Below are 12,065 nucleotides of genomic sequence, written 5' to 3'. Positions count from 1 at the left end.
GCGTGGTGTCCCGAACGTAGGTGGTGAGTTCTTGGACTAAGGGGTACAGGACTGTGTCAAGATATGCAGAAATGAGTTCGGTGGGGCAGGAGCAGGCTGAGACAATGGGTCGGCCGGGGCAGTCAGGTTTGTGGATTTTGGGCAGGAGGTAGAAACGGGCGGCGCAGGATTGTGGGACTGAGGTTGGAGGCAGTGGATGGGAGATCCCCTGAGGTGATGAGGTTATGGATGGTCTGGAAGATTATGGTTTGGTGGTGGGAGGTGGGGTCATGGTCAAGGGAGCAGTAGGAGGAGGTGTCCACAAACTGGCGTTTAGCCTCAGCAATATAAAGATCGGTGTGCCAAACAACCACCACACCTCCCTTGTCTGCCGGTTTGATGGTGAGGTTGGGGTTGGAGCGGAGGGATTGGAGGGCTGCACGTTGTGAGGGTGAGAGGTTGGAGTGGGTGAGAGGGGTGGACAGGTTGAGGCGGTCAATGTCGCGGCGGCAGTTGCTATGAAGAGATCGAGGGCGGGTAAGAGGCCAGCAGGTGGATGGGGTGTGTTGGAGGTGGGAAAAGGGGTCGTCAGAGGGTGGGCGAAAATCCTGGTTGAAGTAGGCGTGGAGGCGAAGGCGGTGGAAGAAATGCTCGATGTCTCGCCACGTGTTGAATTCGTTACTTCAACACACCCCATCCACCTGGACACCCCATGCTGGCCTCTTACCCGCCCTTGATCTCTTCATAGCCAACTGCCGCCGCGAAATTGACCGCCTCACCCACTCCAACCTCTCACCCTCACAACGTGCAGCCCTCCACTCCAACCCCAACCTCACCATCAAACCAGCAGACAGGGGATCCACGGTGGTAGTTTGGTGCACCGATCTTTACACCGCTGAGGCTAAACGCTAGCTCGTGGACACCTCCTCCTACTGCCCCCTTGACCATGTCCCCACCTCCCACCACCAAACCATCATCTCCCAGACCATCCATAACCTTATCACCTCAGGGGATCTCCCATCCACTGCCTCCAACCTCATAGTCCCACAACCCCGCACCGCCCGTTTCTACCTCGTGCCCAAAATCCACAAACCTGACTGCCACGGCCGACCCATTGTCTCAGCCTGCTCCTGTCCCACCAAACTCATTTCTGCATATCTTGACATGGTCCTGTCTCCCTTAGTCTAAGAACTCCCCACCTACATTCGGGACGTCACCCACGCCCTCCACCTCCTCCATAATTTTCGCTTCCCCAGCCCCCAACACCTTATCTTCACCGTGGACATCCAGTCCCTATACACCTCCATCCCTCATCATGAAGGCCTCAAAGCCCTTCACTTCTTCCTTTCCTACCGAACCAACCAGTATCCTTCCACTGACACCCTTCTTCGACTGACTGAACTGGTCCTCACTCTGAACAACTTCTCTTTCCAATCCTCCCACTTCCTTCAAACCAAAGGAGTAGCCATGGGCAGCCGCATGGGCCCCAGCTATGCCTGCCTCTTTGTTGGATACGTGGAACAGTCCATCTTCCGCAGCTACACTGGCACCACCCCCCACCTTTTCCTCTGCTCCATCGATGACTGTATCAGCGCTACCCTCGTGCTCCCACGAAGAGGTTGAACAGTTCATCCACTTTACTAACACCTTCCATCCCGACCTCAAATTTACCTGGACAGTCTTAGACTCCTCCCTCCCCTTCCTAGTCCTCTCCATTTCTATCTCAGACTCAACACAGACGTTTACTATAAACCAACTCCCACAGCTACCTAGATTACACCTCCTCCTACCTTGCCCCCTGTAAAAACGCCATCCCATATTCCCAATTCCTTTGCTGCATCAGCTCCCAGGAGGACCAATTCCAATACCGAACAACACAGATGGCCTCCTTCTTCAAAGACTGCAATTTCCCCTCAGATTTGGTTGAAGATGCTCTCCACTGCATCTCCTCCACTTCCCGCTCCTCCGCCCTTGAACCCTGCCCCTCCAATCGCCACCAGGACAGAACCCCACCAACCTCCAGATACATTGTCTCATCCTTCGCCATTTCCGCCACCTCCAAACAGACCCCATCACCAAGGATACCTTTCCCTCCCCACCCCTATCAGCGTTCCAGAAAGACCACTCCCTCCGTGACTCCCTCATCAGGTTCACACCCCCACCAACCCAACCTCCACTCCCGGCACCTTCCCCTGCAACCGCAAGAAATGCAAAACTTGCGCCCACACCTCCCCCCTCACTTCCCTCCAAGTCCCCAAGGGATCCTTCCATATCCATCAGAAATTCATCTGCACCTCCACACACATCATTTACTGCATCCGCTGCACCTGATGTGGCCTCCTATATATTGGGGAGATAGGCCGCCTACTTGCGGAGGACACCTCTGGGACACCCGCACCAACCAACCCAACAGCCCCGTGGCTGAACTCTTTAACTCCCTCTCCCACTCCGCCATGGACATGCAGGTCCTTGGCCTGCTCCATCGCCAGACCATGGCAACACGACGCCTGGAGGAAGAGCGCCACATCTTCCACCTAGGAACCCTCTAACCACAAGGGATGAATGCAGATTTCTCCAGCTTTCTCATTTCCCCTTCCCCCACCTTTTCTCAATCCCAACCCTCGGACTCAGCACCGCCTTCTTGATCTGCAATCTTCTTCCCGACCTCTCCGCCCCCACCTCCTCTCCGGCTTATCACACTCACCTTAACCTCCTTCCACCTATTGTATTCCCAACACCCCTGCACCAAGTCCCTTCTTCCTACCTTTTATCTTAGCCTGCTTGGCACACCCTCCTCATTCCTGAAGAAGGGCTTATGCCCAAAATGTCGATTCTCCTGTTCCTTTGATGCTACCTGACCTGCTGCGCTTTTCCAGCAACACATTTTTAAGCTCTGATCTCCAGCATCTGCCGTCCTCACTTTCTCCTATTATAAACCTTGGAAAAGCTCAGGTCAGGCAGCATCCAAGGAGCAGGAGAGTCAACGTTTCGAGTATGTGCTCTTTATTACAAATGATGAAGAAGAGCTCATGCTCGAAACGTTGACTCTTCTATTCCTGGAATGCTGCCTGTGCTTTTCCAGTGCTACATTTTTGACTCTGACCTCCAGCATCTGCAGTCCTCACTTTCTCCTATTACAACCCTTGTTATAACTTTAAAATTAAAACTTTCAGTTAATAGCCAAATGACTGACACAAGAGTTTACATTTTAAAACCTTTACCGTAACAAATGACTAAAACATCTTTTTAGGTAACTTATACTTGAACAGATTCACCTCCTCCCATCTTTTTCTAAGCCCACCTGGGAAAACACTCTTCACTGGTAAACTTACATAGCCCTTTATACAGACATTCAATTTTCCTAGAATCAATCCAAAAGAATTTTTAGATCCCAATGACTTATTTCTTTTTTCAACCAAGTAAGTTAGAATCTGAGAAAAGACTTCCAATGTGGCTCCCACTCAAATGTCTCCATCTTACGCAAGTTAGCTGACTCCTCTAGCTTAATTTTCAACCCCTCATTGGTTTGGCCTTTTCTGTCCGAGCACGTGTTACCATATGCATTCTTGTGCAGCGAACCATATGTCTTGGCCTCTAGCTGTTCCCTTTCTCCTCGACCTAGGCATACTAAAAGCAGTGATGTTCTAAGAATGCCTGTAATCTCAGTTTTGCCAAGTAGGGCAGACAAGCAAGAGGCTGGGAGAACACAGCAAGCCAGGCAGCATCAGGAGGTGGAGAGGTCAACATTTCAGGTGCAACCCTTCTTCAGGACTGAGGGTAGGTGTAGGGGGAGCAACAGATAAAGGGGTGGTAGGGGCAGCGTGGTGAAGTGGGGATAGGTGAAGACAGGCAGAGGGTAAAACCTGGTTGGTCAATGGGAGGAATAAATCCGATAGGTGGTTGGGAAGAGTGGAAGGGAAAGGGAAGAGCTGGGAAGAGTGTCGGACGAAAAAAAGTTATTTGAAATTGGAGAACTCAATGTTGAGTCCTCCGAGCTGTGGACTGCCCAGGTGGAAGATGAGGTGTTGCTCCTCCAATTTGCAGTTTAGTTTGTTTTTTTCGCAATGGAGGAGGTCAAGGATGGTCATGTTGGAAAGGAAATGGGAAGGGGAATTAAAATGGGTGGTGACTGGGAGGTCCGGTCGGCCCCGGTGAGCCCGGCTAGGGAGCTCTGCAAACCATTCACTAAGATTATGCTTGATCTCCCTGACGCAAAGAAGTGGAGGGGCAGAAGCAGCCATCATATGGGCCTTTATATAAGATTTGCTATCCATGAAAGCCCAACTCTCTTTCATATTGGAACTAGATAGTTCAAAGCACAACAGTTTACATTGCAACAATCACAACTCTTTCCTCGAATGCTGGAGAATTTCACTTTCCACTGCTAACACACTAGATGCTCCCAAATTTTTAAGCACCTTCTTCAAAGTAAAACTATCCAAGTCTTCCTTTGATATCATCAATCAAACTTCCCAGGCCCACTATCAGGCAGGCTTTGAGCCCAGGCACATGACCTCCTTCATTTTATTTCCCAAAAAACATAAAAATCTTATAAACCTCATAACTGTAACAATACTAGCAATAGCACAGAGCCACTGATCCTTAATCTCTGCAAACAGGCTACAGTTAAGATGAAAATTTCTTGCATTCAATAGTAAGTATCATAAGCAGATTGAGTTGTGATATTTCCTAACCACACCATATTTGGCATTAATCCACAAAACTACATAGAGTTTCATGATCAGACACCACAAGACAAATTTTAAACTGAAGAACCATCATTGGTTTAGCTAGGAATGTTGCTGTCTTTTAGCGTTGGGGTTCAACCACAAACAGCAAACACTCTATTAGCCTTGTGCTATTCACAACTCAGGTGCCATACTAGGTGCAAAAATTGGAACTACTCCATTCCTAAGCACTGACTTCTTTCACCTTGGTGAAGGACAAACATTCAGAGACATTATGTAAATAAACAGTCATAACTAAAATAGATGAACCAAGACTTATGGGGGAAAAATAAACATGAATAGTTGAAAAAAAACCTAAGCTAAACAGACAAAGTTTCAAATGGCTATAGTACTTAAGTTATTTATATTCTGAAGATAGAACAGAAAATACAGTACATATGGAACAAGATGAAACAATCGTTGCTGTGGATCTCTTGCAATTTGTTTGTGTGACTTCCGAAAATTTGTTGATATGTAATGACATTTGTTTTTGACAATTTGTTCAACGTTTTGCTCAAATTTCATGCTAATCTCCAAAAGTTTGCCAATGGGCCACAAGCCAAGAGGTTGATACACTCAAGATGATTCCCACAAGCCCATCATTAGGCAACTCCATATATTTAGTTCAACAGTACATGTGCTATAAACACTGAACTGGATTCTCAACATTCTTTGCCCCCACCCCAACAAATGATCTACAAATTGAAATTAAATCAAAAATGAAAGAAGTCTTAGCTTCTACTAAACAGTTCCTCTGCCCAAGTCATACTTCAGCAACATGATCCCCTAATTTTCTATGCCTTTCATCAAACTTTACATTTTCAGGTTCCTTCAGAAACTTTAATTATTAAAGAGGCACTGAAATGCAGTGAAAACGTTTATTCAATGTAGGTCCCCTACAATCAAAAACAGGGGAAGTCATCATGGAGAACAAGGAGTTGGAACACCAATTATATGCATATCTTGGTTCAGTCTTCATAAAGGACATAAATAAATCTTAACATGTTGGGAACAAATGGTCATGTGAGAGAGAGGAGTTGAAGGAAATCATTATTAATCGAGAAATGGTGTTGGGAAAATTGATGGGATTTAAAGGTCAAGAAATCCCCAAGACCCAATAATCTACATTCCAGGGTACTGAAGGAAGTTACCCCAGAAATGGTAGATGCATTGGTCTTCTTTGAAGATGCTACAGACTGTGGAACAGTTACTATGGATTGGAGGATAGCTAATGTAATCACTCTATGTAAAAAAAAAGGTAGTGAGAAAATAAGGAATCATAGACTAGTTAGCCGGACATTAGCATTAGGAAAAATGCTGGAGTCCATTGTTTAAGATTTAATATTAGAGTATTAGAATAACACTGACAAGATCAGATTCCAGCTATTCACCATAGATTAATAATTTAAATGAAGGAATTAAATGCAACCTCTCCAAGTTAGCAATCAGCATAAACCTGGGTGGGAGGGCGAACTGTGTAGAGGATGCAGAAATACTTCTGTGCAGTTTGAATAAATTGAGCAAGTGGATAAACGCATGGCAAATGAAGTACAGTGTAGGTAAATACGAGGCTATTCACTTTGATAGTAAAAGCAGGACAACGGATTGTTATCTGAATGGTGATGGATTGGGAAAAGGAGAGGCGCAACAAGATCCATGTGTCCTTGTACATCAGTCATAGTAGAAAGCATGCAGAGGCAGCAGGCAGTCAAGAAGGGAAATGGTATGTTGAACTTCATAGTGTGAGGATTTGACTGGAGCAGAAAGGTCTTTCTGTGATTGTACAGGGCAATGCTGAGACCACAGCTGAAATATTGTGTGTAGTTTTGTTCTCCTTATCTGAGGAAAGATGTTCTGGCTATGGAAAGAGTGCAAGGAAGAGACTGATTGTAGGACTGACATAGAAAGAGAGATTGGATTTCTTTGTACTACATATATGGGAGTTTTGAAGAATGAGGGGAGTTCTCATAGAAATCTTTAAAATTTTAATAGGACTAGATAGGAGAATAGCAGGAAGAATGTTCCCATTGGCAGGAGGGTCCAGAAACATTGGTCACAGTCTGAGAAAATGGGGCAGGCCCTGCAGAACAGAGATGGGGAGAAATTTCTTCACCCAGAGAATGATGAGCCTGGGGAATTCTCTGCCACAGAATGTGGTTTAGGCCTAAACATTGAAAGGTGACAATGAGTTAGATATAGTTCTTAGGGATAATGGGATCAAAAGGTATGAGATAAAAGCGGGAACAAGGTACAGAGTTGGACGATCAGCAATGATCATACTGAACAGCAAATCAGGCTTGAAAGTCTGAATAGCTTATTCCTGCTCCTATTTTGATACTTCCTGTTTTGGATCGAGGGCTCACACAGCTAGTTGTGTGTGCAAGCCCATGATATGACAAAACTCCATGCAGCCTTGTCAAACACCTCCTTTGGAAGAATACAGTGCATGGTACAGAAGACAGTGAAGCAAATACATATATTCACTTCTCAAAATTATATTTCTAAATCCATCTAGAAAAAAAAATGCACTCTGTATCCCTCTTTCCTTTTTTGAATTTCTTAATTATAATCTGTTCTATCCCAACCTATGTACCATTGTGTGAACAGTGCCACAAAGTACTCTCTACAATCTGTATTTAATTCCTGTTCAACAAAATTCCAAACATTGTATGGCACTTTACTGGACAATAAGCTCTTGTGACAAATGAGCAGCCTACTCTATAACAAAAGTTTGAATTTATACAGTGCTTTTAACATAGTAAACAAGTGCAACAGGAGCAGGATCAGAGAAAAAGAAGTCATCAAGCTATGTAGATAGCTGTTAGGGCAGATAACCAAAACCTTGTCAAAGTTCAGGAGATTTGACAGACCAATCAGATTACTTCTCTATTATATTGTCTCTTTGGTCCACAATATTGTGAACTGCTGATTAGTTTTTTTAAATCCACAGTACATTGGCATCACTGGCTGAGCCAGCAATCATTGCCCATTTCTAATTGGTGAGGGCAATTGGGAGTCACCATATTGGATCCAGAGTCACATGTAGGCCAGACCAGGCAAAGGTAGCAGTTTCCTTCCCTAAAGGATATTAGTGAACCAGATGGGGTCTTCCCCAACAATCAACAATTGTCTCTTGGTCATCATTAGACTTTAAATTCCAGATGTCATTTTTCTGAATTCAAATTGCACCATAGTCCATGGCAGGATTCAAAGCCAGTTATCCAGATCATTACCTGGGGCCTGCAGATTAACAGTCGAGAGTGTGGTGCTGGAAAAGTAGGTGAGACATTGTCTGAGGATCAGGACAATAGACATTTTGGGCAAGAGCCCTTCATCAGCCCTTCCTGTTGAAGAGCACTTGCCCAAAACATCGATTCGCCTGCTTCTCGGATGCTGCCTGACGTGCTGTACTTTTCCACACTCTCGACTCTGGTCCCCAACATCTGCAGTCCTCACTTTTTCCAGATTAATAGTCTGACAGTAAGACCACTCGGTCATCATCTCCCCCCATCTTAATGCTCTGTGCAATGGTTCTGAGCTGTCCAGCATTCAAGCTCGATCCTACACCCCAAAGGTTCAAATTCAAAGGCTGATATCAGAAATGACGACTGTTGCCAGCAAATGAATTGGGCATGGATCAGATGCAGTCTGAGGGTTGCAGTGAGTGGCTGTCAGTGTGTGGATTGACAGTGAAGTCTCAACAGTAGTTTTGGGGAAACTTGCGAAGGGAAGAAGCCAAATTTAATTGTTGCATCGACAAGTATGTTCTCTGATATGCAATACTGTAAAATGCTGCTACTAACATTCTTGCATTCTTTTGCCTTCTTATAAAAATGATTTTTTTTTAAAGTGACAACATAAGAAACTGCTTCATTGGAGTCCTTATGGTATTAATTATTTGTAAGGCAAAGTGATTGGAGTGCAATCAGGTCCAATCACAAACATTCTATTCTGCAAAGCGACTTACATAAACAGTGTTTTCTAATCACATGAGTTCTCCAAAAAAACCTTACCGACTGTAGTAGAATTTCAGGATTCTGTTGACTATATCAGTGATTGTTTTATATTTAAAATAATGGCTGCATAAACAAAGATCAGTACACAACAGCCAGTGCTTTTAAGCTGCTCACGCTGTGTATCTTTCACACCCGTGCACTGCAAACTCTTTAAAGAGCAGCACTGCAGGGATAAGTACTATTATGTAAAGTACTCACCCTCTTACACATCCCAGAGCATTTCATTTTTAACATACTTCTAAGAACGGATAATAATTGGTAGTCAAAGGACATCTCCATAAAACCCCACTGACTAATGTTTCACTGAAGTGAAACAGACTAGTGCCAGTAATGTCAGGTAAAATATCCACCTGGAGTATGTTCACTAGTCAGAGATTAGCCTGTTTACAGCACTGCATGGTGACTAGTGAATGTACTCCACGAGGATCCTGCTGTCAGCAAAGTGTACCCGCGCATTGAAATGTCAGTCTGCAGAGAAGCCCTTAGACTGTGAATCATTCGGTGCCACGGCTTTTATAATGCTCTGGGCCGCAGAAGAGACCAAGTGCATTCCTCAGCGGCATCATTTTTCTCTTAAAGCAGCAGTGCGTTTTATTTTGGGCCTGTCGGCGGGATCACTACAAATGAGGAAGATAAGCTGCATGAAGGAAACCAAATTACACCCCAGCCAAAGAATCCCGAGCAAAGCATGATAAAGGAGATGGATGTTTGTGGAGTTGATGGGGAACCACAGGATGGGCTTGCGCGGCGCTGTAACAGGAGGCCCCGGCGATGGGGTGTAACACCATTAAAGTTACGCTGTCGGTGACTGAATGTGGGATAGGGCGATGTTTCCAACTCCAGCCAAGATACCCACAGAACGGATACATTGAAGGATACAAAGTGTCCCATCTGAGCCTGCGCGACTTCCACTCCTGTCACGTGGGAGGCAACACTTTCCAGGACTTGAAGCGAAAGGAAGGGGAAGACAGATCTCAGTGACTGGGAGAAACTGGGGACTTACTGCACTGAGTGCTCCAGGGAAGGTCCAGCCCTCACGGAGTGCTGCTGACAACGTGAAAGTTCCCGGGGAGAGCTGCCCTTGCCCGTTCTCTAAACTCCTCAAGAACTTGTTTCCTCCTTTCTCAGGAATTCGCAGACTTCCTGCACACACTGTAACATCTCAGTTGAAACAAATCTGGCTGTACTTGCGGAGACAGAAGTAAAGTTCCCCGCTTAGGTCATGAACTTTCGTCAGAAGCTGATGCGTTTGCGCAGATTATTCATTTACAGTTTTTTTTGTTTTAACTTGTTAATCGTTTGCCCAGGCTTCCTTGATTTTAATATATATTATCAGTAAAGATAAGTACTTGTTCCGAACTCCAGGCTGACTGTTTTGGTGGAGATCAAAATATTCGTTTTCTGATCCAGCAATTTGCCTTCCTGGCCTCGATAGTTAATCAGTATCTTTGTGGGCAAATGTCTTAATGTTGTCTCTTTTTTGAAAGGTTAACGAATTTAAAGCATGCAGAGTTATAAACTTAATTTCCAAAAAGTTACTGCCTAAAAAGAAAAAGCGTTTTTGGTGAAAATATTTGCTTATAAATCAGAAGTAAACACCAAAGTTTCTGAAATAGCACCCCCACACCTGTCACCGCTATCACCTAGAAGGCCAAGAGCCAGTAGACTCATGGCAACACCATGAATTCACTGCCACATTGGATCAGGCCAGACTGATATACAAGCCATTTACCTTGATTGTCTTAACACCTATTCACCTGAGGCAGGGTATATTGGGAAACTATGCAGCTGTTATGACATTGGATGAATGGACACTGTGCAACAATCACCAGACAGGGATGTGCCCTCCCAGGGGGGATCTTTTCAGTGGTCAAGGACATTCAGCTTTGGATCTTCAGTTAACCGTCCTCCAAGGTAGACTTCAGGGTATGCAACAATGTAGAGTTTCCGATCAGAAGCTGATAGCCAAGGCTGATACCCACCCATGAGGAAGGCCTCAACCGGGGTTTTGAGTTCATGTCACTCTACAGGTGACTTCACCACGCTATGCACTCTCACAAACTGACAAATGCACACTCTCTCATGCAAACACACACACACACACAGACACAGTCATACAGACCCTCATACACACCGTCTCTCTCACACACACTCATGCAGACTGTCTCACAGGCATATACTCCCACATACTCAAGTACACACACATATATTCCTTCACGTTCACACACAGTCTCAAGTGCACACATACACACACCCACCCCAACTGTCTGTTTCCCACGCACATATAAATCTATGGGGTGAATTTGCATTCAGAGATTCATATTTGCAGATACATTCTATTTTGTTCAAAGAGAGTTAGTTGATGTGGCATTTTATAAATTCCTACTTTGGAAATAAAACCAGTCTGACTCCAGATTGAGACACAGACTTTAAACAAGGCCTCACACCTAAAATGCAATGGTCTAAGCTGAGATGTCACCTTTTTACGATAAGTTATCTTGGGGCAGTGACTTGAAAGAAATTCTGGGGCATACTAATCGAAACCTGCATCTCCATCCTTACTGATTAAAATTTTAATAGACAACTAGATTTGTTCAATATATTAGCATAAGTTGTATGACCCTTTCATCTTTTACTTATAAATTCTGTGTCCAATGTATGCTCTCTCATTCACTATTTGAGGAAGCAGCTGGGGCTCTGAACCTTGCAGTTTCAAATAAACCTGTTGGACTACAACTTGATGTAATGTGATTTTTTTAACTCTATTCAATATAGTTAATGCTGCAAGATTTTGGATTGAACAAAAGTCAGAGTTTTGGTAGAATTGTTTTTGAGATGGGTTGGCTCAATCCAGAGGGAAATTACAATATCCAAGACTGCCTTTTATAACACCATTCACTGGGACAGAATCTCATTTCTGTGAATCATGTTGATGAGACTAGATTCCCTACAGTATGGAAATAGGCCCTTTGGCCCAACCAGTCCACACCGACCCTCCAAAGAGTAACCCACCCAGACCCATTCCCCTAACCTGTATTTACCCCTGACTAATGCACCTAACACGACAGGCAATTTAGCATGACCAATTCACCTGACCAGCACATCTTTGGACTGTGGGAGAAAACCGGGGCACCCGGAGAAAACCCACGCACACACGGGGAAAATATGCAAACTCCACAGAAACAGTCGCCCGAGGCTGGAATCGAACCTGGGTCCCTGGTGCTGTGAGGCAGCAGTGCTAACCAATGAGCCACTGTGCTGCCCCAATAAATTACAAATAACCCCACAACAGCCAATTTCAGGTATGGGCATTTTTTTTTTCAGATTAGATTAGATTCCCCAC

The 12,065-nt window shown here is 44.7% G+C and overlaps 1 protein-coding gene across 5 annotated transcripts in view; it reads right to left on the bottom strand.

The window, feature by feature from the left end:
- Positions 1 to 9,949, bottom strand: part of mgmt (O-6-methylguanine-DNA methyltransferase) — a 412,755-nt gene extending 402,806 nt beyond the window's left edge. For 4 of the 5 annotated variants that reach the window (XM_072557616.1, XM_072557619.1, XM_072557615.1 and 1 more), the window contains exon 1: positions 9,726 to 9,949. The gene's annotated coding sequence lies outside the window, so the exon portion shown is untranslated. Of the gene's footprint in view, positions 1 to 9,578; positions 9,649 to 9,725 lie in introns of those variants that run through there. The other variant, XM_072557617.1, reaches the window with a different exon arrangement.
- Positions 9,950 to 12,065: the final 2,116 nt, after the last annotated feature.

This window comes from Chiloscyllium punctatum, chromosome 38 (genome assembly GCF_047496795.1).
Source record: "Chiloscyllium punctatum isolate Juve2018m chromosome 38, sChiPun1.3, whole genome shotgun sequence".
Classification (NCBI taxonomy): domain Eukaryota; kingdom Metazoa; phylum Chordata; class Chondrichthyes; order Orectolobiformes; family Hemiscylliidae; genus Chiloscyllium; species Chiloscyllium punctatum.
Note: the sequence above shows the minus strand (reverse complement) of the source record. Positions and strands in the feature narration are given on the sequence as shown.